The 27,099-nt window shown below is 40.2% G+C and overlaps 2 long non-coding RNA genes across 3 annotated transcripts; both read left to right on the forward strand.

Annotated features, from left to right (window-relative positions):
• The first annotated feature begins 8,367 nt into the window (after positions 1-8,367).
• On the forward strand, positions 8,368-11,482 carry LOC109750352 (uncharacterized). 2 transcript variants are annotated; one of them, XR_005755111.3, is made up of 5 exons: positions 8,368-8,481; positions 8,584-8,670; positions 9,764-9,901; positions 10,307-10,424; positions 10,873-11,482. It is a non-coding gene; the product is annotated as an uncharacterized lncRNA (long non-coding RNA). The 2 variants fall into 2 exon arrangements; XR_006662089.2 differs by having other exon boundaries at positions 8,369-8,481; positions 11,233-11,482.
• A 450-nt stretch (positions 11,483-11,932) lies between these two features.
• On the forward strand, positions 11,933-15,949 carry LOC109750397 (uncharacterized). The gene is made up of 4 exons (XR_002229889.4): positions 11,933-12,183; positions 13,194-13,451; positions 14,357-14,484; positions 14,950-15,949. It is a non-coding gene; the product is annotated as an uncharacterized lncRNA (long non-coding RNA).
• The last annotated feature ends 11,150 nt before the right edge of the window (positions 15,950-27,099 follow it).

Consider the following 27,099-nt stretch of genomic DNA (forward strand, 5'->3'; position numbering starts at 1 on the left):
GGCACAATCAAAAATTATAGATACGTTGGAGACGTATCAAGCATCCCCAAGTTTAATTCCTGCTCGTCCTCGAGTAGGTAAATGATAAAAGAAGAATTTTTGATGTGGAATGCTACGTAACATATTTATTCATGTAATCTTCTTTATTGTGGTATGAATATTCAGATCCATTAGATTCAAAACAAAAGTTTAATATTGACATAGAAACGATAATACTTCAAGCATACTAATAAAGCAATTATGCCTTCTCAAAATAACATGGCAAAAGAAAGTTATCCCTACAAAATCATATAGTCTGGGTATGCTCCATCTTCATCACACAAAGTATTTCATCATGCACAACCGCGATGACAAGCCAAGCAATTGTTTCATACTTTTGGTGTTCTCAACCTTTTTCAACTTTCACGCAATACATGAGCGTGAGCCATGGATATAACACTATAGGTGGAATAGAATATGGTGGTTGTGGAGAAGACAAAAAAGAAGGAGAAAGTCCCATATCAACTAGGCATATTAACGGGCTATGGAGATGCCCATCAATAGATATCAATGTGAGTGGGTAGGGATTTCCATGCAATGGATGCACTAGAGCTATAAGTGTATGAAATCTCAAAAAGAAAACTAAGTGGGTGTGCATCCAACTTGCTTGCTCACGAAGACCTAGGGCAATTTGAGGAAGCCTGTCATTGGAATATACAAGCCAAGTTCTATAATGAAAAATTCCCACTAGTATATGAAAGTGACAACATAGGAGACTCTCTATCATGAAGAATACGGTGCTGCTTTGAAGCACAAGTGTGGAAAAAGGATAGTAACATTGTCCCTTCTCTCTTTTCTCTCATTTTTTGTTTGGGCTTCTTTGGCCTCTTTTATTTTTTATTTGGGCTTCTTTGGCCTCTTTTATTTTTTTTATAAAGTCCGGAGACTCATCCCAACTTGTGAGGGAATCATAGCTTCCATCATCCTTTCCTCACATGGGATAATGCTCTAATAATGATGATCATCACACTTTTATTTACTTACAACTCAAGAATTACAACTCGATACTAGAACAAAATATGACTCTATATGAATGCCTCTGGCGGTGTACCAGGATATGCAATGATCTAGCGTAGCAATGACATAAAAAACGGACAAGCCATGTAAACATCATGCTAGCTATCTTACGATCATGCAAAGCAATATGTGACAATGATGATATGTGTCATAATAAAACAAAACAGTGAAGCTGCATGGCAATATATCTCAGAATGGCTATGGAAATGCCATAATAGGTAGGTATGGTGGCTGTTTTGAGGAAGGTATATGGTGGGTGTAATGCACCGGCGAGAGTTGCGCGATACTAGAGAGGCTAGAAATAGTGGAATCGTGAGAGTGCATATAATCCATGGACTCAACATTAGTCATAAAGAACTCACATACTTATTGCAAAAATTTATTAGTCATCGAAACAAAGTACTACACTTATGCTCGTAGGGGGATAGATTGGTAGGAAAAGACCATCGCTCGTCCCCGACCGCCACTCATAAGGAAGACAACTAAAAAATAAATCATGCTCCGACTTCATCACATAACGGTTCACCATACGTGCATGCTACCAGAATCACAAACTTCAACACAAGTATTTCTAACAATCCACAATTACTCACTAGCATGACTCTAATATCACCATCTTTATATCTCAAAACAATCGCAAGGAATCAAACTTCTCATAGTATTCAATGCTCTTTATATGAAAGTTTTTATTATATCCCTCTTGGATGCCCATCATATTAGGACTAAATTCACAACCTAAGCAAATTACCATGTTGTTTAGAGACTCTCAAAATAATATAAGTGAAGCATGAGAGTTCAATATTTTTTTAAAACAAAACCACCACCGTGCTCTAAGAAGATATAAGTGAAGCACTAGAGAAAACTACCTAGCTCAAAAGATATAAGTGAAGCACTAGAGAAAACTTCCTAGCTCAAAAGATATAAGTGAAGCACTAGAGCAAACTGCATAGCTCAAAAGATATACGTGAAGCACATAGAGTATTCTAATAAATTCACGATTCATGAGTGTCCCTCTCAAAAGGTGTGTACAACAAGGATGATTGTGGCAAACTAAAAATCAAAGACTCATATCATACAAGACGCTCCAAGCAAAACACATATCATGTGGTGAATAAAAATATAGCCTCAAGTAAATTTACCGATGGAACAAAGATGAAAGAGGGGATGCCATCCGGGGCATCCCCAACCTTAGATGCATCCCCATTCTTAGATGCTTGGTTGTCCTTGAATATTACCTTGGGGTGCCTTGCGAATCCCCAAGCTTAGGCTCTTGCCACTCCTTATTCCATAGTCCATCAAATCTTTACCCAAAACTTGAAAACTTCACAACACAAAACTCAACAGAAAACTCATGAGATCCGTTAGTATAATAAAATAAACAACCACTTTAGGTACTGTTGTGAACTGATTCTAAATTTATATTGGTGTTATATCTACTTTATTCCAACTTCTCCATGGTTCATATCCCCCGATACTACCCATAGATTCATCAAAATAAGCAAACACCACATAGAAAACAGAATCTGTTAAAAACAAAATAGTCTGTAGCAATCTGAAAACTTCGTATACTTCTATAACTCCAAAAATTCTAAAATCTTAGGACAATCTGGGAAATTTGTATATCAATCTTGTGTAAAAAATTCCGATCAAAAGCTCCCTGCTGTGATTTTTTAAAATTCTGGCAATGAGCGCAAAAGTTTCTGTTTTTCAGCAAGATCAAATCAACTATCACCATAGATCATCCCAAAGGTCTTGCTTGGCTCACACACTAATTAAAACACCAAAACACAATTACTACAGAAGTAATAATGTGTATTTATTGAAAAACAGAACCAAAAATCAAAAACACAAAAGCAAAATTGGGTTGCCTCCCAACAAGCGCTATTGTTTAACGCCCCTAGCTAGGCATAAAACATAGGTCTAGGTATTATCTTCTTTGGTATGCAATTCTTCGATTGCACTTTTGTGCCTCCTAGGAAGTTATTTGATTTTATTGATAATCACACTCCTCAGTAGGAAATCAAGAAATTCATTCATAAGAATTGGTTGTTTCATGATATTGACAAAGCTAGGGTGAACACTTATCATCTTAAGATCTTCGTTTCCTTTACTAGATGATTCACCTTTATTTTTAGGAACATAAACAAACTTAGTAGTCTTGGCGGGAGGAAAATTTGGAGTAGTTTTAACAAAGGCAAAAGCGGAACCCAAGTTGGTAATAATATCTTCTAACTTATCAATTCTAGTAGAACCTAGATCTATTTTCTCATTAACTATGGGTTCCTTTTCCTTTAGATTCTTTAAAGTCATTCCCACCTTTGATGCGATTTAAGTAATATGATTGTGGATCTTATGGTAGAAATTTTATTCTCAATAATATAAAGCCATTGCATCACATGTTCCAAAGTTAAAACTGTTTCATTAACCATGAGTGGTGGTGAGCCTACCAAATCTATCATAGCATTACAAGCATCCAAAGTATGGCTACCCAAGAAATTACCTCCGGTAATGGTATCTAACACATATCTATACCAAGTAGTAACACCCACATAAAAATTGCGAAGGAGAATGGTAGTAGATTGCTTACGATTAGATCTATTTTGAGCATTGCAAATTCTATACCAAGCATCTTTTAAATTTTCTCCCTCCCTTTGCTTAAAATTGAGAACATCACTTCCAGGGGTACTAACGATGGTAGAAGGACTAGCCATGATAGCAGAACAAACTATCTAGTACATAAGCAACCCAAAAGCAAACGAAAAGACGAACGAAAGAAGGGCAAATAAAAAGGCAAATATTTTTGTGTTTTTCTGAAACCGTTTTAGAAGTGGGGGAGAGGAAAACGAGAGGCAAATGGCAAATAATATAATGCAAGAGATGAGAGTTTATGATGGGTGCTTGGTAGGCTTGATGTAGAACCTCCTTGGCAACGGCGCCAGAAATTCTTCCTACTACTTCTTGAGCTTGCGTTGATTTTTCCCTTGAAGAGGAAAGGGTGATGCAGCAAAGTAGAGATAAGTATTTCCCTCAGTTAAAAACCAAGGTATCAACCCAGTAGGAGGCACAAGCAAGTCTCCAATCTATGCACCTGCACAAACTAACAAACACTTGCACTCAACGTGAAAAAGGGGTTGTCAATCCCTTCACAGTCTCGAACAAGAGTGAGATCAAATAGAGATAGGTAAAAAAGATAAATAAAAAGGCAAACTAAAGTAAATATAAATAAATTGCAGCAAGGTATTTTTGGGTTTTTTGGTTTATAGATCTGAAAATATATGATAGAAAATAGACCCGGGGGCCAAAGGTTTCACTAGAGGCTTCTCTCTTGAAAGAAAACATGTGGTGGGTAAACAAATTACGGTCGAGCAATTGATAGAAAAGCGCAAAGTTATGACGATATCCAAGGCAATGATTATGAATATAGGCATCATGTCTTTGTCAAGTAGACCGACTCCTGCCTGCATCTACCACTATTACTCCACACATCGACCGCTATCCAGCATGGATCTAGAGTATTAAGTTCATAAGAATGGAGTAACGCCTTAAACATGATGTAGAGGGATAAACTCAGGCAATATGATAAAAACTCCATCTTTTTACCCTTAATGGCAACAATACAATACGTGCCTCGCTACCCCTACTATGTCACTGGGTGAGGATACCGCAAGATTGAACCCAAAACTAAGCACCTCTCCCATTGCAAGAAATACCAATCTAGTTGGCCAAACCAAACCGATAATTCGAAGAGAAATAAAAAGATATTTAATCATGCATAAAACAGTTCAGAAAGACTCAAATAATATTCATAAATAATCTGATCATAAATCCACAATTCATCGGATCTCGACAAACACACCGCAAAAGAATATTGTTGGAAATATGCCCTAGAGGCAATAATAAAATGTTATTATTGTATTTCCTTGTTCATGATAATTGTCTATTGTTCATGCTATAATTGTATTAACTGGAAACCGTAATACATGTGTGAATACATAGACCACAACATGTACCTAGTAAGCCTCTAGTTGACTAGCTCGTTGATCAATAGATGGTTATGGTTTCCTGACCATGGACATTGGATGTCATTGATAACGGGATCACATCATTAGAAGAATGATGTGATGGACAAGACCCAATCCTAAGCATAGCACAAGATCGTGTAGTTCGTTTGCTAAGAGCTTTTCTAATGTCAAGTATCGTTTCCTTAGACCATGAGATTGTGCAACTCCCGGATACCGTAGGAATGCTTTGGGTGTACCAAACGTCACAACGTAACTGGGTGGCTATAAAGGTGCATTACAGGTATCTCCGAAAGTGTCTGTTGGGTTGGCACGAATCGAGACTGGGATTTGTCACTCCGTATGACGGAGAGGTATCTCTGGGCCCACTCGGTAATGCATCATCATAAATGAGCTCAATGTGACTAAGTAGTTAGTCACGGGATCATGCATTACGGAACGAGTAAAGAGACTTGCCGGTAACGAGATTGAACGAGGTATTGGGATACCGACGATCGAATCTCGGGCAAGTAACATACCGATTGATAGAGGGAATTGTATACGGGATTGATTGAATCCCCGACATCGTGGTTCATCCGATGAGATCATCGTGGAACATGTGGGAGCCAACATGGGTATCCAGATCCCGCTGTTGGTTATTGGCTAGAGAGGTGTCTCGGTCATGTCTGCATGATTCCCGAACCCGTAGGGTCTACACACTTAAGGTTCGATGACGCTAGGGTTATAAGGAAGGTTTGTATGTGATTACCGAATGTTGTTCGGAGTCCCGGATGAGATCCCGGACATCACGAGGAGTTCCGGAATGGTCCGGAGGTAAAGATTTATATATGGGAAGTCACCATACGGTCACCGGAAATATTCGGGGGTATACCGGTATTGTACCGGGACCACCGGAGGGGTTCCAGGGGTCCATCGGGAGGGTCCACCTGCCCCGGAGGGCCTTATGGGCTGTAGGTGGAAGGGAACCAGCCCTTAGTGGGCTGGGCGCCAACCCCCCCTAGGGCCCATGCGCCTAGGGTTTGGGGGGAACCCTAAAGGGGGCGCCCCCCTTGCTTGGGGGGCAAGCCACGTCCCCCCTTGGCCGCCACCCCCCTCTAGATCTCATCTAGAGGGGCCGGCCCCCTTCCCCCTTCTCCCTATAAATAGAGGGGTGAGGGGAGGGCTGCAGCACCACATCCAAGGCGCAGCCCCTCCCCTCCCCAACACCTCTCCTCCTCCGCGTGTGCTTGGCGAAGCCCTGCCGGAGAACTGTCACTCCACCACCACCACGCCGTCGAGCTGCTGTTGGAGCCTTCTTCCTCAACCTCTCCCTCCTCCTTGCTGGATCAAGGCGTGGGAGACGTCACCGCTCCGTACGTGTGTTGAACGCGGAGGTGCCGTCCGTTCGGCGCTTGGATCATCGGTGATTTGGATCACGACGAGTACGACTCCATCAACCCCGTTCTCTTGAACACTTCCGCTCGCGATCTACAAGGGTATGTAGATGCACTCCTCTCTCTCGTTGCTAGATGACTCCATAGATTGATCTTGGTGATGCGTAGAAAATTTAGAATTTCTGCTACGTTCCTCAATAGTGGCATCATGAGCTAGGTCTATGCGTAGATTCTTTGCACGAGTAGAACACAAAGTAGTTGTGGGCGATGATTTGTTCAATTTGCTTGTCGTTACTAGTCTTATCTTGATTCGGCGGCATTGTGGGATGAAGCGGCCCGGACCGACCTTACACGTACTCTTACGTGAGACAGGTTCCACCGACTGACATACACTTGATGCATAAGGTGGCTAGCGGGTGTCTGTCTCTCCCACTTTAGTTGGATCGGATTCGATGAAAAGGGTCCTTATGAAGGGTAAATAGCAATTGGCATATCACCGTTGTGGCTTTTGCGTAGGTAAGAAACGTTCTTGCTAGAAACCCATAGTAGCCACGTAAAACATGCAACAACAATTAGAGGACGTCTAACTTGTTTTTGCAGGGTATGCTATGTGATGTGATATGGCCAAAAGGATGTGATGAGTTATCTCTACTCCTAATGTCTCAGTTGGTAGTCTCCGTTCCGGATTTATTTTCGTCCCACCATTTTCGTCCGGTTTTTTTCGTCCTCCCTCCCACCTCCATCTTCACCTCCAAGTAACGATCCCCAACAAAAACCACGTTAGAGGGAGCCGATGCCTCCAGGTGTCTCCTCACACGCGAGAGAATTGAACGTCAAAAAAACTTACGAAAAAAACCAACGAAAAAAAGTCGACGACTCGCACGCACGGGCGAGCGAGCGAGGCCTCCCCCTCGATCCCCAACCAGGCACAGATCCCTTCGCCCCTGCCCTCGCACTCGCATCAAGGCGCCGCCTCCAGAGCGTCCTGGATCCTTGCGCTACCTCCCTTCTCCGTCGGCGATCTCTTTGCAAACGCTGATCCGCTTCATGGCCGCCACCGCTCCTTCTCGTCTATACAGCGACTGCCGGTCTCCACCACCAACGCCATATCATTTCCTCATCGTTCTGGAGCGGCGACACGCAGGTGATGGCGACCTATGTAGGTAAACGCCTCCTCTCATCTCTCTCCCTAGGATGCCTTGTCCTCTCCTTTCTCCGTCTGCCATTCATGGCAGCGGGGGATCCGGGGAACAGGGGCCGATGGCGGAAGGGAATGGGGACAAATGGCAGCGGGGAATGAGATCTGGAAGTATTTATTAACAGATGGTGGTGTTCTCAGATATTTGTTATTGAAGTTTCTTCGTGTGTTGTGCACCTAAAACCATGTGCTATTCCTGTTAATTGCATTATATCTTCCTTTCCTCTGTATTTAACACATTATTTGCCCCTAACTGAAGGCACCCATAATTCGTGGAAGAGAACCCACAGCAACTGCAGAAGAAAAGAAGTTGGGATCTGAGACATCTGGAGAGCTTAGTGCAAAAGTAAATCAGGCAAGCCCTTTTCCTCTGAAGAAGGTTGTCTGCACTCTGCACTACATAATGTTTTACAACTGTATTCTCCACATTTATGTTATAATAATCTCCTCTAGAATTGTTTGGATGCATTTTCTTCCAATTTTATGGGCTCTAGCTTAATTACCTTCTGAATTCTTCTGATGGCTTCTCAATGATATTCAGTTATATTGAGATGAACGAATGCCCTGCTGTCCAATCACTTGCCACCAAAGGTATGTCCTGTCCGGTGTATATTTGGCCAGATATGTTCATCGCACATTCAGAAAACACAAAAAGAATTGTGTACCTGCTATCCATTTTGTCTTTTATAGTGATTCTTCCTTCTTTTTTACATTATATAATTGTGCCTCATCTACATTACTTAACCCTGCTTATGTATAGATTGTTGAAGTAGTGTGCCGCTAGCTGACTCCCTTACAGATGACACTGTACAACCACTTCACACACTCCAAAAATGTAAGGAAATTATGTACCATTCTGAGTTTCAAGCAATATTCAGTAGGCACATGTAAGGTAGTCGGAGTTATATTTACAGGAGTCTGTGGTTGACCCTGTCAGGTTAAGCGCTTGATATCTGAAGAAGCAAAGAGTACTAAAGTTTTGGCATATATTACTGCCCTTAAGAAATTATGCAACCATCCGAAGGTAATTAATTCCAGTTTAATGTTTCGCCCCACGATATATCTCTTTCAGTGAAAGTAGTTTCGACAGTAGGATCAGAGTTTATTACAATCTTTTTTTAATTAGTTAATGTCCGCACCTTGCTAAACCCCAACACATTGAGCTGTCTCGTCTGGCTCCGCCGCTGCACTTGGTCGATGTCCTCACCTGGCATCATGATGAGGTGGTGGCCGGTGGGTGGCGTGAGGAGCGGCAACAGACTCATTTATCTTGTTTACCAGTGTCTACATATTCTGTTAGGAAAAAACATCATCTAAGATGCAAGTTTTGATGAAAGGAGCTGCATTTTTTTTCTTTTATATTTTTGCTGGAAAGAAGGAGCTCTAACTTAAAGAGCATGTCAACATAGCTACTTCCAAATACTTTGAATGCATGCTTCAGCGAAGTCATCTCATAGATGAAGCAGCCTGAAAATTGCAGATTTTTAGCCAAGAGAACAAGCGAGCAAGACATGCAACTGAATGTTAGATAGGAATGCTTGCCTAGCAAACATATGTCTGACTTGGAGCCATACGGACTATCAGCAATAAGTTCAGGGCACATGTAACTGGGAGTTCCTACAACCTTCAGAAGAGACACGATTTATCAAATCATAAGAAAATTAGAAAGAGAAACACCTACCTAGGGGTTGAGCAAGAATAACTTACTGACACAGCTAAATCATGAGAAGTCAATACTTTAGGTCTTTATCCAACCCAAAAAGTCCACGTTTTAAGCTATTTCTCCCCAAACTCAAGCAAGCCTCTAAATTAGAATGGAGAAGTTGCATAGGCAACAAACTTTTAGATACGTTGCATGCTTTAGGTAATCAATCTGCATGTTTAATTTTTCTGTGCTTTTCTTTTGCTTCACCTTTTTTTACTATCTTACCTTTTAAGTGATTAGGTCGAAGTGACTTCACTAGGAATTAGATGTGGATTATATATATGTGGAACTTCTTGCTACTACTGCTGGGCTTGCTAAAAGAAACAAATTCAGTATTGTTGTTCTCATGGAACATGCAAAGAGCTCTGTTGGCATGTATATTTTTTGATCTATCCGTTTAATTTGTTTCCAGAACTTATTATGCCCACGACCACTGCCATGGACTTTGTGGCCGGCCTGCTTATCCTTGATGTGGCTACAATGCGCGAACCAGTGTTCGACTTTGAACGCCGACATGGACGGCGGCCTCAAGTGCTACACCATCTTCTTGGTATGAAGACCAGCACCACTGGGGGCTTAGCCAAGTTGTTTTTTTACCTATTTAACAACTAAGCGCTAGATATTGTCAACAGATAAATTTGGATGGGTAGGATTTTACTGATGTTTATTGATGATGCTTTGTTTCAAGATATGTGGAGAGGCTTTTTGCACTGCAGTTCAAGACATATTGTAGATTACATGGCTAAAGAAAATTATTTACGATTAATAAATCATGTTCTTGCTAAATTATTAAGTGTTCAAGCATGCCTACTATGATCCCGTGCTTCCTCTTTGTGTATGGCTTGCTGTGAAAACACTAAACATAACATGTGCTTGATTAATTCAGTATACTACTTCTCTTAAGAAGGTTAGGGTCAACGAGGAAGCACATAACTGTGTTTGATGCAGTCTTCAGGTTGAGGGTCTGATAATGGACTTAACACAACTGCTGGAGAGAGATTAAAATATTGAATATGGTAGCAGAGGAGGAAGCTGAAGTTGGTAGATTAATAGAGCGAGAGTTCCAGACCCAGGTAAGTTCATAATTGAGTTGTGTGTAAGACCAGTGCTACATGGTTCCACTTTGCGTCTCTGTAATTATTTAGCTGAAGGTGTGCATGAGAATTAGCTATTTATTATTGTGTACTTTTAACTTTAGAAACATTGAAGTTGTCCCTTTTTTATCAATAACTTCATGTGGAAAAGTATTCTTTTCAAGGGAATCATGGTTAAGAATTTGTATTAGAGGTTGGCAGTGATACTATAGTAAGTTTGCATTTTATACTAGCTAGCAGGACTTCATAGAAATTTGTTAGAGGAATTGCAACAACCTTGACCAAATATTATTTTTCTTATTCCTTTCTGGTTTTAGACAAAAACAATAGAGAATCTCAATCCTTCTACTGTCGCAGTACTTGAAGTAGAGCAACCGCTGCCTCAAACTTCAAAGAAGATGGGCATGAATGGCTATTTTGGTTGCAGGTTACTCCAAGAACAAGTGCATTATATTTCTGTGTATCCAGTAGCTTATGCAGCCCATAATTACTTTACCAACAGATTAATGATTGGGAGAAGTAGCTAAAGGTTAGAATTGCAGCATCTGAGCGTGTCCATTATCCAGCAGACTATAAAAGGTCATAAGTTTTGATTGTGTGCCCATTTGTGTGCACATGGGTAAAAGATCCTTGGACATTTTTATTTTTTTAGATCTCTGGAGCACCTTGAGGTAGCAATCCAGCCTACAATGTCACATTTTGTATGACCACTGCTCAAGAGAATTATTTTTTGAATATTTTACTAACATTCTCGTGAACCTGCACCTGAAAGTTTTAATTTTTGCAGCAAGCAATGCAGAGAAACAAGACAAATAACTACGAAGTAGTAGATCATAGAAAGGACTGGTGTCAATTGATCAGTCATAGTCAAAGAATGATATGGAAATTAAACTAAGCACGACATGTCAGAATAATAGCAGAACCAGAGCAAGAGAAAAAAGTTGATTAGCAGGTCGACAGTGATGCATGCTAAGAGAGAATCCACACGTCCATCCTTTTGCCACTGCTGAAGCCCCACATCCTCGATCTCGACATGCTTGCCTGCCATCCTGGCCAATGTCCTCGCTATGGCCCCCAAGCCACGCAACCACATCGCCAGCTGTTGCTAGAGCCGAGCGCGTTGGCAGACTCCGCACCCAAGGTAATACTTCCAGTCACGCTTATGAACAAGTTTTTTTCCTACCAAAACATAGGTTTCATTTCTGGGCAGCATGTTCCTCCCCAGGCATCAACAATGTGCAACAGTTGAGCCAAAGGGTGGGGTTGCTAGCTCCCTTGCGGTTAATTTTCATTCGATTTTCCTGAGACATTACATATGTACATAATTGTAACCTGGCCTAAGCTTCCTAGAAATACATGTCTCTCTAGGAAGTTTGGATATGTTCTAACTCTTCTCAGTTAGGATTAACTGGATATGTTCTAACTCTTCACAACGAGAGTATATATTCATCTTGGAAATTTGTCAGTGATGTAACGTTTTGTGTACAAGCTGATTCATCTTTTTGGTCAGGTTTTTAGTTGATGAAGGACGAAGTCCGCACCAAGAAGACCATTATGATGGATTCAAGAGAATCAAAAGTGAAGAATCAAGTTACAATAAATATGTCGATTACAAATATGCCTACAGATACACAAGTGGTTTTCAGATATCTTTGCTTGATTTGGAGCTGCTCAAAGAAAAAGGATGGCCACATATATATGGTAGTTACTTCCATGTCACAAAGGTGCTCTTCAGTAGGTACTGCATAATCACATTGAAGTTCATCACAACATTCACATTCTTAGTGTTGTTATCATATCATATATCATATATCTCTTCAGTGTTTGATCACAATTTAGATAATTGATCTGATGTTGCTCATCTTTCAGTAGACGTATTTTAAAATTTATGTTTAGTACTAGAATTTTGTTTTCAATTCAGTTTCACATCATCATGTCACTATAAATTTCAACATGGTATGCTTGCTCGTTTAGACTAGACAACTTTATGAAAATGCAGCATCGGCATCAGTATGCTGCCATTGATCGTATTGCCAAGCTTTTTTGTACATCATCTGACACAACATCATATAGTCAATATGATGCCCTATGCACACTGCCCATTAACTGAATTACTAGAATGTTCATTGTTATCTTCCATGTGTATCCCTTGGGGTGTGGTTCTTATGAACACTTATTTGCAGGTTTATGGATTCCTTCTAGAGTTTGAGAAATTTTAATGAGAATTTGTTTGACAGAAACGCGAGGAGGGGCCATTAGGACAATTTTTTACGTATAAGAGATCTTGGGCAGACTGGAACCTATGGACCAAAACTGGGGCAAGAGTTCAGTAGCTTTGCTGTTGTTGTTCTGGAACTCTTTATGTCGTGAAATAGCTAGGGAAATTGCATTGGTGCACTTTGTATAATTTGGGGTCCTCAGATCGAGACAATATTGTAAGAAAACGCGCCTTAAGGTTTGCATCGTTTGTATTAAGGTTGTTCCTTATTTCAAACGAACATGCTTTGGAGGTGTTTTTACAGATGTGCTCCTGCTTCTATCTACTGATCAAATGACTTTCTATTTCATTGTTTTCCGCCAATATATTATTCAGGAGTAATGAGTGATAAGAATAAGATAAGCCAGTCGTGAGTGTGAAGTGGCAAGATAGTTTGTAAATTCAGAATCTTCATTGCAAGTACACGAACTGATGTTTTTTTGCCCACACATTGCTCAATGATAATTTATACCATGTCTTTAATTTACTAGATGAACTGCACACCTGAACGCATCACTAATGGAAAGATTCAGCATCTTGGTCGGCTGCTTGCGGCGGGGCTTGTGGCTGGTGGTTGCGGCAGTGGCAGAGCAGTGTCCGAGAGCGCGGCGCAAGCAGTGGCCCCTGCTATGTGGGCTGATGGGAGCACACCATCCAAGCAGCACTTCCAAGTATGACAATGTCCGCTCTACACCAAGGTACGTGGGCACTCGTGCAAAGATCTAACATCTTCACCGACTAGGACTAAGGTATGTGTTTTCTTCTGCCCGTGTGATGTGGTGATAATTTGTTATGCATATGTTTGTAGATGTTAGTCTGTATTTGGGAGATATGAGGTAGTTTTCTAGATAAGAAATAGAACAAGAACGAGAAGGAGCTTTAGTTGGGACATGTCATTGTGAACTTGCAGCACAGAATTTTATAGGAGGTGGTTGTCGTAAAATTAGGTGCTTAAGATCTGCAGAACTATAACAAATTTACTTTCTGGGTCTAACTATTTTAATAATTTCTTCCGTGAATAGATGGGCCAAGCCGAGCAGGCCATCACCAACCTATTCGTGCTTTGGTTTATTTTATTTGAGTATTTGTGTTCTTAATCTTTGTTTTCACTGGTGTGTGCTCTGTCCTCTCAGGCTAGATTTGAATTTGTTGTCATAGAAAAAAAATATCGCCTTTAATAGTAGAGGTGATCCAGTTATGTATGCAAGACTATGCAAGATCCTCGATGAGGATTGTTTTTTCGGAATCACTTATCCCTGAGCAGCATCTGCATCCTTCTGCCTTAGCCTGATCAATTCTTCCCACTATGCAGTTTTTTTAATTGCCAACATATTCGAGTGGAGGTGTCTCCTTGTCAAGCATGCATCCGTTGAAATTGGGTGTTAACCAATTTTTCGAGGATTGCATCAATGTTTCTTCCTATGATGTTTATCTTTTCGGTCTTTTAGCTAATGACAATGTGTGACAGTGCCCAGTTATGTATATTCTTGGACCTTTTACATTCAATATTAACAATTCAAAAGTTAACATGGATCTAGCCATCTAGGTGAACTTCCAGATAATGCTATCAATTTTCTAGCAAACTTGAAAGCTTTTGATACTTTTGCTTGTACTTGATATCTTCGAGAGACTCACATATATGAGTGTTGTGCAGTTTAGCTCTCCATATGGTGCCCATTTTTTTACGGGTAAGGCAAGAGCTCTGCCAATTCATTAAAGTTGAGGGGAAACTGTAAAGAAGGCATAAAAAGAAGAAGGAAAAGCGCCACAAAATAAATGGAGGTATGGTTGTTTTTGCTAGAAAAAACCCATAGTTTTTTGCTAGAGAAAACAAATTGATGTGCATGCACTGATTACATTTGCTTCATGGCGCAATATGTTTATGCTACTGTTAAAATTGTGTTTTTTATTGTTTATTTTGTGTTATAAACATATTTTAAAAAGTATTTGGCTGTTGGTTTTCTGTGTTATCTTTATTGTAGTAATAGTTTGAACATTCAAATGAAAATCTGGGATATTACAACGATGATAATACAGCTTTGGTAAAGATAGCCTCTATTGATTATAAAATGCATGATGAGTGTTTTTCCTAATAACCATGGTATGTGAGGTCGATTTAATATTCACATATATGCTGAAATTTTGACACCGAAGAACCAGCAATCGAGTTATATGAAATTTCTTGCAAGAGCTACCATTCTTTTTAGTACTGACTAATCCCATGGATACCAATGGTGAAATATTCAGGTCTAAATACTGGATGAGATTTTCATTGCTGGCATTCTTCATGAACCTGTCAAGGAGAACATTTCAATACTAATTGTTGCAAAGGTGTTCTCACCACCGGCTAGCAAGAAGAGAGTATGATTTTTCAGTGCTCACTGTTGTATGCTTGATTCACAAGGAGCTTCTCAATGTTGTACATGTAGTTTGTGAGTAACAGAAATAAAACCTATTTATTCATTCTTGTCTTGTACCTCCGTTTCAACTCCCCCAAACCAGTAGAGTTCAGTTACGTGTTTCAATATTAGGAAGTCATCATCTTCTAAAACAAATTTTGTTACCTACTCAAACATATTTTATTCCTGTGTGTCTAATAAATTTTGTATAAAAACATGTGTACAATAGAACCTGTACAACCTGCATTGGAGCATGCTCATTTGCTCTGTCCATTTCTTCTAAAGAGTCCAGATTCCTACGCATTCATAAATACGATTTAGTGTGCTCTAATACATTACCGGAATCAGATGATATATTTTCTGTGCGAATTCGTTGACACAGTTCCTTACAAAAGTTGTATCTTCGAAAAGGACAAACAACTCTATGTAATCCTATCATCCATTCTGATTTTGAGCCAAGTATACCCATTATCTTTTTCCTTCTAGCAAGGTACCATAGACATGTTATGAAATTCTCCTTTGGCTTCCAGGTGAACCAAATAGGCATCTTTTTAACAAATGGAGGGAATTCGTTTGTCAATAAAAATAATTTTTTCACAGGAGATGTTGTCTTATTTCTTCAAGTATAAGCAAATGAACATTGTGATGAAGTTAACAACTTTCTATCCTTATTCCTCTTATTCATTGTGTGTTATCCCGATTTATACATGTAACAATGATGAATGATGATGAACTTAGACTTAGTGTAAGCAGAGCCAATCTGTTTCGTTGAACAAACCAGCTCTCTATCCTTATTTCTCCTAAAAGCTTTCAGACGATACTCACACCATATGATTCCTTGAAACATAGTAGTATTTTTCACATCTATTACAATCAAAGGTTTTTTAGTTAATATTATTCTTTATATTTGTAAGTAGTATAAAGTTGCCCCAAAACTGGTAATATGACTTTGGATGATATATTATGATGCTGACAAGGAGGTTATTGGTGCTGAATAAAATAGCAGTATGAAATAACCTTGCAAATATTTGTTGGCTTTTAGTTTGAGCCTTTCAACTCAAATGAAATTTTTATTTGTATAGTCTTTTACCTCTGGTTTTTCAGGTTATTTGGAATGATGGTAGGTATTAATGACGTAGTTCACGTTGGACTGGCTCAAAGTGGAGAAACATGATTGTATTATTAAGCATTTGAGCTCCTAGCAATTTAGAACCTCGATATCTTGGGGCTGCCTTGCATTATTTCAGAGAGCTGTATTTTTTTCGGACATTTTATATTGCCACACAATGAGAGTTGAAAGTTCTGGTCTGGCATGATGTGCTGTCAGGACACGTCCCCACTTATGTTCTAGGTTTGGGGGTTTGCAGATTTGTTTAAAGGGAACACAGTACTCCATGTGTTTGTCTTTAATTAATGGATAATAACAATACACATGCTTTCGTGAGATGATCGAATCTTAAGCATAAATAATAAAGGCATTCAAGTGTTATTATCATTTGTAATGAAGTGCACAATAAAGAGTTCAATGTTTCAATTTTTTATCAAAATATATTGCAAGTGAAGTGGATTTTAATTATTATTATTTGTTATTGGCTATTTTTTCAATCCATGTTAAAGTTGACATGCCCGTGGCAACGCACGGGCAGTCTACTAGTATATATGTGATGTATGAGATTGATCATGTTCTTGTAATAGGAATCACGACTTGCATGTCGATGAGTATGACAACCGGCAGGAGCCATAGGAGTTGTCTTAATTTATTGTATGACCTGCGTGTCAATGAAAAACGCCATGTAATTACTTTACTTTATTGCTAACCGTTAGCCATAGTAGTAGAAGTAATAGTTGGCGAGACAACTTCATGAAGACACGATGATGGAGATCATGATGATGGAGATCATGGTGTCATGCCGGTGACGAAGGTGATCATGCCGCGCCTCGAAGATGGAGATCAAAAGGCGCAAGATGATATTGGCCATATCATGTCACTTTATGATTTGCATGTGATGTTTGTCATGTTTACATCTTATTTGCTTAGAACGACGGTAGCATAAATAAGATGACCCCTCACTAAAATTTCAAGAGATGTGTTCCCCCTAACTGTGCACCGTTGCGAAGGTTCGTTGTTTCGAAGCACCACGTGATGATCGGGTGTGATAGATTCTAACGTTCGCATACAACGGGTGTAAGCCAGATTTACACATGCGAAACACTTAGGTTGACTTGACGAGCCTAGCATGTACAGACATGGCCTCGGAACACAAGAGACCGAAAGGTCGAACATGAGTCGTATAGTAGATACGATCAACATGGAGATGTTCATCGATGATGACTAGTTTGTCTCAGGTGATGATCGGACACGGCCTAGTTGACTCGGATCATGTATCACTTAGATGACTAGAGGGATGTCTATCTAAGTGGGAGTTCATTAAATAATCAGATGAACTTAATTGTCATGAACATAGTCAAAAGGTTTTTGCAAATTATGTCATAGCTTACGCTTTAGTTCTACGTTTAAGATATGTTTCTAGAGAAAATTTAGTTGAGAGTTGACAGTAGCAATTATGCGGACTGGGTCCGTACACTGAGGATTGTCCTCATTGCTGCGCAGAAGGCTTATGTCCTTAATGCAACGCTCGGTGTGCTGAACCTCGAGCGTCGTCTGTGGATGTTGCGAACATCTGACATACACGTTTTGATGACTACGTGATAGTTCAGTGCGTAATGTTAAACGGTAGAATTAAGGCACCGAAGACATTTTGAAACGTCACGGAACATATGAGATGTTCCAAGAGCTGAAATTGGAATTTTAGGCTCGTGCCCACGTCAAGAGGTGTCAGACCTCCGACAAGTTTCTTAAGCCTACAAACTAAGGGAGAAAAGCTCAATCGTTGAGCATGTGCTCAGATTGTCTGAATACTACAATCGCTTGAATCGAGTGGGAGTTAATCTTCCAGATGAGATAGTGATGGTTCTCCAAAGTCACTGCCGCCAAGCTACTAGAGCTTCGTGATGAACTATAACATATCAGGGATAGATATGATGATCCTTGAGCTATTCGCGATGTTTGACACCGCGAAAGTAGAAATCAAATAGGAGCATCAATTGTTGATGGTTAGTAAAACCACTAGTTTCAAGAAGGGCAAGGGCAAGAAGGGATACTTCATGAAACGGCAAATCAGTTGCTGCTCTAGTGTAGAAACCCAAGGTAGAACCCAAACCCGAGACTAAGTGCTTCTGTAATGAGGGGAACGGTCACTGAAGTAGAACTACCCTAGATACTTAGTAGATGAGAAGTCAGGCAAGGTCGACAAAAGTATATTGGATATACATTATATTAATGTGTACTTTACTAGTACTCCTAGTAGCACCAGGGTATTAGATACCGGTTCGGTTGCTAAGTGTTGGTAACTCGAAATAAAAGCTACGGAATAAATGAAGACTAACTAAAGGTGAGATGACGATATGTGTTGGAAGTGTTTCCAAGATTGATGTGATAAAACATCGCACGCTCCCTCTACCATCGAGATTGGTGTTAAACCTAAATAATTGTTATTTGGTGTTTGCATAGACATGATTGGATTATGTTTATCGCAATACGGTAATTCATTTAAGGAGAATAATGGTTACTCTGTTTATTTGAATAATACCTTCAATGGTCTTGCACCTAAAATGAATCTCGATCGTAGTGATACACATGTTCGTGCCAAAAGATATAAAATAGTAATGATAGTACCACATACTTGTGGCACTGCCATTTGAGTCATATTGGTATAAAACGCATGAAGAAGCTCCATGTAGATGGATCTTTGGACTCACTCGTTTTTAAAAAGATTGAGACATGCGAACCATGTCTATTGGTATATATGCATGAAGAAACTCCATGCAGATGGATCGTTTGGACTCACTTGATTTTGAATCACTTGAGACATGCAAATCATACCACATGGGCAAGATGACTGAAAGGCCTCATTTTCAGTAAGATGGAACAAGAAAGCAACTTGTTGGAAGTAATACATTTTGATGTGTGCAGTCCAATGAGTGCTGAGGCATGCAGTGGATATCGTTATGTTCTTACTTCACAGATGATTTGAGTAGATGCTGAGTGTATTTACTTGATGAAACACAAGTCTGAATTATTGAAAGGTTCAAGTGATTTCAGAGTAAAGTTGAAGATCGTCGTGACAAGAGGATACGAGTTTGGCACACAATTAAGACATTGTGGAAAGTGTTTCACAATTAATACCGCCTGGAACACCATGGTGTGATGGTGTGTCCGAACATCATAACTGCACCCTATTGGATATGGTGCATACCATGATGTCTCTTATCGAATTACCACTATCGTTTATGGAGTTAGGCATTAGAGACAGCTGCATTCACTTTAAATAGGGCACCACGCGATTCCGTTGAGATGACACCGTATGAACTATGGTTTAGAGAAACCTAAGCTGTCGTTTCTTAAAAGTTTGGGGCTGCGACGCTTATGTGGAAAAGTTTCAAGCTGATAAGCTCGAACCCAAAGCGGATAAATGCATCTTCATAGAATACCCAAAACAGTTGGGTATACTCCTATTTCAGATCCGGAAGCAAAGTGATTGTTTCTAAGAAACAGGTCCTTTCTCGAGGAAAAGTTTCTCTTGAAAGAATTGAGTGGGAGGATGGTGGAGACTTGATGAGGTTATTGAACCGTCACTTCAACTAGTGTGTAGCAGGGCACAAGAAGTTGTTCCTGTGGCACCTACACCAATTGAAGTGGAAGCTTATGAGAGTGATCATGAAACTTCGGATCAAGTCACTACCAAACGTCGTAGGTCGACAAGGATGCGTACTACTTCAGAGTGGTATGTAATCCTGTCTTGGAAGTCATGTTGCTAGACAACAATGAACCTACGAGCTATGGAGAAGCGATGGTGGGCCCAGATTCCGACGAATGGCTCGAGGCCATAAAATCCGAGAGAGGATCCATGTATAAAAACAAAGTATAGAATTTGGAAGAACTACTTGATGGTCGTAAGGCTGTTGGCTACAGATGGATTTTAAAGGGAAAACGGACAATGATGGTAAGTGTCACCATTAAGAAAGCTCGACTTGTCGTTAAGATGTTTTCTGACAAGTTCAAGGAGTTGACTACGATGAGACTTTCTCACTCGTAGCGATGCTAAGAGTCTGTTGGAATTATATTAGCAGTTACTGCATTATTTATGAAATCTTGCAGATAGGATGTCAAAACATTGTTTCCTCGACGATTTTCTTGAGGAAAGGTTGTATGTGATACAACCAGAAGGTTTTGTCAATCCTGAAAGATGCTAACAAGTACGCAAAGATCCAGCAATCCTTCTAAGGACTGGAGTAAGCATCTCGGAGTTGGAATGTACGCTTTGATGAGATGATCAAAGATTTTGGGTTTTTACAAAGTTTATGAGAAACTTGTATTTCCAAAGAAGCGAGTGGGAGCACTATAGAATTTTTGATGAGTATATGTTGTTAACATATTGTTGATCAGAAATGATGTAGAATTTCTGGAAAGCATACAAGGTTATTTGAAAAGTGTTTTTCCATGGAAAACCTAGATTAAGCTACTTGAACATTGAGCATCAAGATCTATAAGGATAGATCAAAAACGCTTAATAGTACTTTCAAATGAATACATACCGTGACAAGATTTTGAAGGAGTTCAAAAATAGATCAGCAAAGAAGAGTTCTTGGCTGTGTTACAAGGTGTGAGTATTGAGTAAGACTCAAGACCTCACCACGGCAGAAGAGAGAGAAAGGACGAAGGTCGTCCCCTATGCTTTAGACGTAGGCTCTACAGTATGCTATGCTGTGTACCGCACCTGAAGTGTGCCTTGCCATGAGTTAGTCAAGGGGTACAAGAGTGATCCAGGAATGGATCACATGACAGCGGTCGAACTTATCCTTAGTAACTAGTGGACTAAGGAATTTTCTCGATTATGGAGGTGGTAAAAGAGTTCGTCGTAAAGGGTTACGTCGATGCAAACTTTGACACTAATCCGGATGACTCTGAGTAGTAAACCGGATTCGTATAGTAGAGTAGTTATTTGGAATAGCTCCAAGTAGCGCGTGGTAGCTGCATCTACAAGATGACATAGAGATTTGTAAAGCACACACGGATCTGGAAGGTTCAGACCCGTTGACTAAAAACCTCTCTCACAAGCGAGATATGAACAAACCCCATGGGTGTTGGATTCATTACAATCACATAGTAATGTGAACTAGATTATTGACTCTAGTGCAAGTGGGAGACTGTTGGAAATATGCCCTAGAGGCAATAATAAAATGTTATTATTGTATTTCCTTGTTCATGATAATTGTCTATTGTTCATGCTATAATTGTACTAACTGGAAACCGTAATACATGTGTGAATACATAGACCACAACATGTACCTAGTAAGCCTCTAGTTGAGTAGCTCGTTGATCAATAGATGGTTATGGTTTCCTGACCATGGACATTGGATGTCATTGATAACGGGATCACATCATTAGAAGAATGATGTGATGGACAAGACCCAATCCTAAGCATAGCACAAGATCGTGTAGTTCGTTTGCTAAGAGCTTTTCTAATGTCAAGTATCGTTTCCTTAGACCATGAGATTGTGCAACTCCCGGATACCGTAGGAATGCTTTGGGTGTACCAAACGTCACAACGTAACTGGGTGGCTATAAAGGTGCATTACAGGTATCTCCGAAAGTGTCTGTTGGGTTGGCACGAATCGAGACTGGGATTTGTCACTCCGTATGACGGAGAGGTATCTCTGGGCCCACTCGGTAATGCATCATCATAAATGAGCTCAATGTGACTAAGTAGTTAGTCACGGGATCATGCATTACGGAACGAGTAAAGAGACTTGCCGGTAACGAGATTGAACGAGGTATTGGGATACCGACGATCGAATCTCGGGCAAGTAACATACCGATTGATAGAGGGAATTGTATACGGGATTGATTGAATCCCCGACATCGTGGTTCATCCGATGAGATCATCGTGGAACATGTGGGAGCCAACATGGGTATCCAGATCCCGCTGTTGGTTATTGGCTAGATAGGTGTCTCGGTCATGTCTGCATGATTCCCGAACCCGTAGGGTCTACACACTTAAGGTTCGATGACGCTAGGGTTATAAGGAAGGTTTGTATGTGATTACCGAATGTTGTTCGGAGTCCCGGATGAGATCCCGGACATCACGAGGAGTTCCGGAATGGTCCGGAGGTAAAGATTTATATATGGGAAGTCACCATACGGTCACCGGAAATATTCGGGGGTATACCGGTATTGTACCGGGACCACCGGAGGGGTTCCAGGGGTCCATCGGGAGGGTCCACCTGCCCCGGAGGGCCTTATGGGCTGTAGGTGGAAGGGAACCAGCCCTTAGTGGGCTGGGCGCCAACCCCCCCTAGGGCCCATGCGCCTAGGGTTTGGGGGGAACCCTAAAGGGGGCGCCCCCCTTGCTTGGGGGGCAAGCCACGTCCCCCCTTGGCCGCCACCCCCCTCTAGATCTCATCTAGAGGGGCCGGCCCCCTTCCCCCTTCTCCCTATAAATAGAGGGGTGAGGGGAGGGCTGCAGCACCACATCCAAGGCGCAGCCCCTCCCCTCCCCAACACCTCTCCTCCTCCGCGTGTGCTTGGCGAAGCCCTGCCGGAGAACTGTCACTCCACCACCACCACGCCGTCGAGCTGCTGTTGGAGCCTTCTTCCTCAACCTCTCCCTCCTCCTTGCTGGATCAAGGCGTGGGAGACGTCACCGCTCCGTACGTGTGTTGAACGCGGAGGTGCCGTCCGTTCGGCGCTTGGATCATCGGTGATTTGGATCACGACGAGTACGACTCCATCAACCCCGTTCTCTTGAACGCTTCTGCTCGCGATCTACAAGGGTATGTAGATGCACTCCTCTCTCTCGTTGCTAGATGACTCCATAGATTGATCTTGGTGATGCGTAGAAAATTTAGAATTTCTGCTACGTTCCCCAACAAATATTACATCGGATAGAACTCCAAGAACATCGAGGAGAACTTTGTAATGAAGATCAAAGAGAGAGAGAGAGAAGAAGCCATCTAGCTACAAGCTATGGACCCATAGGTCTGTGGTAAACTACTCACGATTCATCGGAAGGGCATCAAGGTTGATGTAGATGCCCTCCTTGATCGAATCCCCCTCCGGCAGGGTGCCGGAAAAGGCCTCAAGATGGGATCTGAAGGGAACACAGGCTTGCGGCGGCGGAAAAGTATTTTTGTGGACGTTTCTGTTGGTTTTGGAATATTTGGGAATTTATAGTGCAAGAATTAGGGTTGGAGGACTCCTGAGGGGCCCACAAGCCCTCAGGGCACCCCCGTGGGGCGCGCCTAGGAGGCTTGTGGCCTCCTCGGGAAGCTTCTAGCCCCCTCTCCAAGCTCCGTGGATGTCTTCTGGTCCAAGAAAAATCATCGTAAAGTTTTATTCCGTTTGGACTCCATTTGATATTCCTTTTTCTGTAAAACTCAAAAACAAGGAAAAAAAAATCTGACACTGGGCTCTAGGTTAATAGGTTAGTCCCAAAAATAATATAAAATAGCATATTAATGCATATAAAACATCCAAATAGATAATATAATAGAATGGAACAATAAAAAATTATAGATACGTTGGAGATGTATCATTCGACACTCATAGTTATCGAAAGGACTACGATTGATCCCCTCTACTTGGGGAAAATTTTGTTTTTGCCACTCTAGATTTTGCCAAGTTTCCTTATGCCATTCTACATTTTGACATTTCACTTTTGCCACTCTTAGTTTTTGACAATTATCACAATTGCCATTTTTGTGGCAAAAGCAAAAAAATAAAGTGGCAATTGTGATAATTGTCAAAAGCTAAGAGTGGCAAAAATGAAATAAAATTACTTTGCTTTTACCACGGAATGGCAATTGTGATAATTGTCAAAAACTAAGAGTGGCAAAAGTGAAATGTCAAAATGTAGAGTGGCATAAGGGAAATTGGCAAAATCTAGAGTGGCAAAAACAAAATTTTCCCCTATACTTGTGGTTCATCAAGGCTCTTTTCTGGCACCGTTGCCGGTGAGTGAAGCTCCTTTGGTAAGTGGAATTTGGTAAGGGAGCATTTGTATTACGTGCTGAAATTTACTGTTACTTGTTACTATGGAAAATAATCCTTTGAGGGATTTGTTCGGGGTATCTTCACCTCGACCAGAAGCACAAAGAGTTTCTCCTCAACCTACTGCACCTACTGAAAATATTTATTATGAGATTCCTTCGGGTATGATAGAGAAACTGCTAGCTAATCCTTATGCAGGAAATGGAACACTACATCCTGATATGCACCAAATCTATGTGGATGAAGTTTGTGGATTATTTAACCTTGCAGGTTTACCCAGATATGAAGTTAAGAAGAAGGTTTTCCCTTTATCTTTGAACGGAAAGACATTGACATGGTATAGGCTATGTGATGGTATTGGAACATGGGATTAGAATCCATTGAAGTTGGAATTTCATCAAAAGTTTTACCCTATGCATCTGGTTCATCGTGTTCGGAATTATATATATAATTTTTGGCCTCGTGAAGGAGAAAATATCACTCTAGCTTGGGGGAGGCTTAAGTACATGATGTATACATGCCCCAATCATGATCTCCCAGGAGAAATTATCTTACATAATTTTTATGCTCTGCTTTCTCATGATGATCAAACCATGCTCGATTCTTTTTCAACTGGTTCCTTTATGAAGAAAATTATTGAATTCAGATGGGATCTTCTGGAAAGAATTAGACGCAACTCTAAAGATTGGGAACTCGACAAAGGTAACGAGTCAGGTATAATACTTGAGTTTGATTGTATTAAATCTTTTATGAATACCGATGTTTTTCATAAGTTTAGCACTAAATATGGACTTGACTCTGAGATAGTAGCTTCTTTTTGTGAATCTTTTACTACTCATGTTGATCTTCCCAAGGAAAAGTGGTTTAAATATCATCCACCTATTAAAGAAAAATTTAAGGAACCAGACATAGTAAAAGAAGACACTATCATTTACAATGTTGATCCAGTTGTGCCTACTACTTATATGAAAAACCACCTTTTCCTGTTAGGATTAAGGAACATGCTAAGGTTTCAACCGCGGTTAACAAAAGTAATATTAGATCACCTAGACCCTCTAAAAAATAAAGTTGAACCTAATGTTTCTATGGTTAAAGATCTCTTGGCCGATAATATTGATGGGCATGTTATTTATTTCTGTGGTGAAGCTGCTAGAATTGACAAACCTGATACTGAATATAAGAATAAGCCTATTGTTGGCATGCCTGTTGTCTCTGTTAAAATAGGAGATCATTGTTATCATGGCTTATGTGATTTGGGTGCTAGTGTGAGTGCTATCCCGTTTACCTTATATCAAGATATTCTTGCACCTGTTGAAATAGAAGATATTGATGTTACTATTAAGCTTGCGAATAGAGATACTATTACACCTCTTGGGATTGTTAGATATGTTGAAGTCTTATGTGGAAAAATAAAATACCCTACTAATTTTCTAGTTCTTGGTTCTCCACAAGTTGATTTTTGTCCCATTATATTTGGTAGACCTTTCTTGAACATTGTTAATGCTAAGATTGATTGCAATAGAGAAGTTGTCAGTGTTAACTTTGGTGATATATCTCATGAGTTTAATTTCTCTAAGTTTCGTAGACAACCTCATGATAAAGAATTGCCTAGTAAAGATACTATTGGTGTTGCTTCTATTGCCGTACCCCCTACTGAATCGTTAGAACAATATTTGCTAGACCATGAGAATGATATGCATATGATTGAAATAAATGAAATAGATAAGATGTTTGATCAACCACCTATTCTTAAACACAATTTTCCTGTTGAAACTCTTGGAGGTCCTCCTCCACCTAAGGGTGATCCTGTGTTCGAATTAAAACAATTGCCTGATACTTTGAAATATGCATATCTTGATGAAAAGAAGATATATCATGTTATTATTAGTGCTAACCTTATAGAGCATGAAGAAAAGATATTACTTAAAACCCTGAGGGAGCACCGTGCTGCTATTGGATATACTCTTGATGATCTTAAGGGCATTCGTCCCACTTTATGTCAGCACAAGATTAATATGGAGCCTGATGCTAAACCAGTTGTTGATCATCAACGACGGTTAAATCTTAAGATGAAGGAGGTAGTGAGAACAGAAATATTAAAACTTCTGTAGGCAGGTATAATCTATCCCATAGCTGATAGTAGATGGTTAAGTCCTGTCCATTGTGTCCCTAAGAAACGAGGCATTACTCTAGTTCCTAATGATAAAAATGAGCTTATTCCGCAAATAATTGTAAATGGTTATAGGATGGTAATTGATTTTAGAAAATTAAAAGAAGCTACTAGAAAATATCATTACCCCTTGCCTTTTATTGATCAAATGCTAGAAAGACTTTTTAAGCACACACACTTTTGTTTCCTTAATGGATATTCTGGTTTCTCTCAAATACCTGTATCACAATCTGATCAAGAGAAAACCACCTTTGCTTGCCCTTTTGGAACTTATGCTTAGACGCATGCCTTTTGGTTTATGCAATGCACCTGCTACCTTTCAAAGATGCATGACTACTGTGTTCTCTGACTTTTGTGAAAAGATTGTTGAGGTTTTCATGGATGATTTCTCTGTTTATTGGGACTTCTTTTGATGATTGCTTGAGCAACCTTGATTGAGTTTTGCAGAGATGTGAGCAAACTAATCTTGTCTTGAATTGTGAGAAGTGCCACTTTATGGTTAATGAAGGTATTTTCTTGGGGCATAAAATTTCTGAACGAGGTATTGAAGTAGATAAAGCTAAAGTTGATGCAATTGAGAAAATGTCATACCCTAAAGATATTAAAGGTATAAGAAGTTTCCTTAGTCATGCTGGTTTCTATAGAAGGTTTATTAAAGACTTCTCTAAAATTTCTAGGCCTCTTACTAATCTCTTCCAAAAAGATGTTCCATTTGTTTT

The sequence above is a fragment of the Aegilops tauschii genome, chromosome 4, assembly GCF_002575655.3.
Source record: "Aegilops tauschii subsp. strangulata cultivar AL8/78 chromosome 4, Aet v6.0, whole genome shotgun sequence".
In the NCBI taxonomy this organism is placed as follows: domain Eukaryota; kingdom Viridiplantae; phylum Streptophyta; class Magnoliopsida; order Poales; family Poaceae; genus Aegilops; species Aegilops tauschii.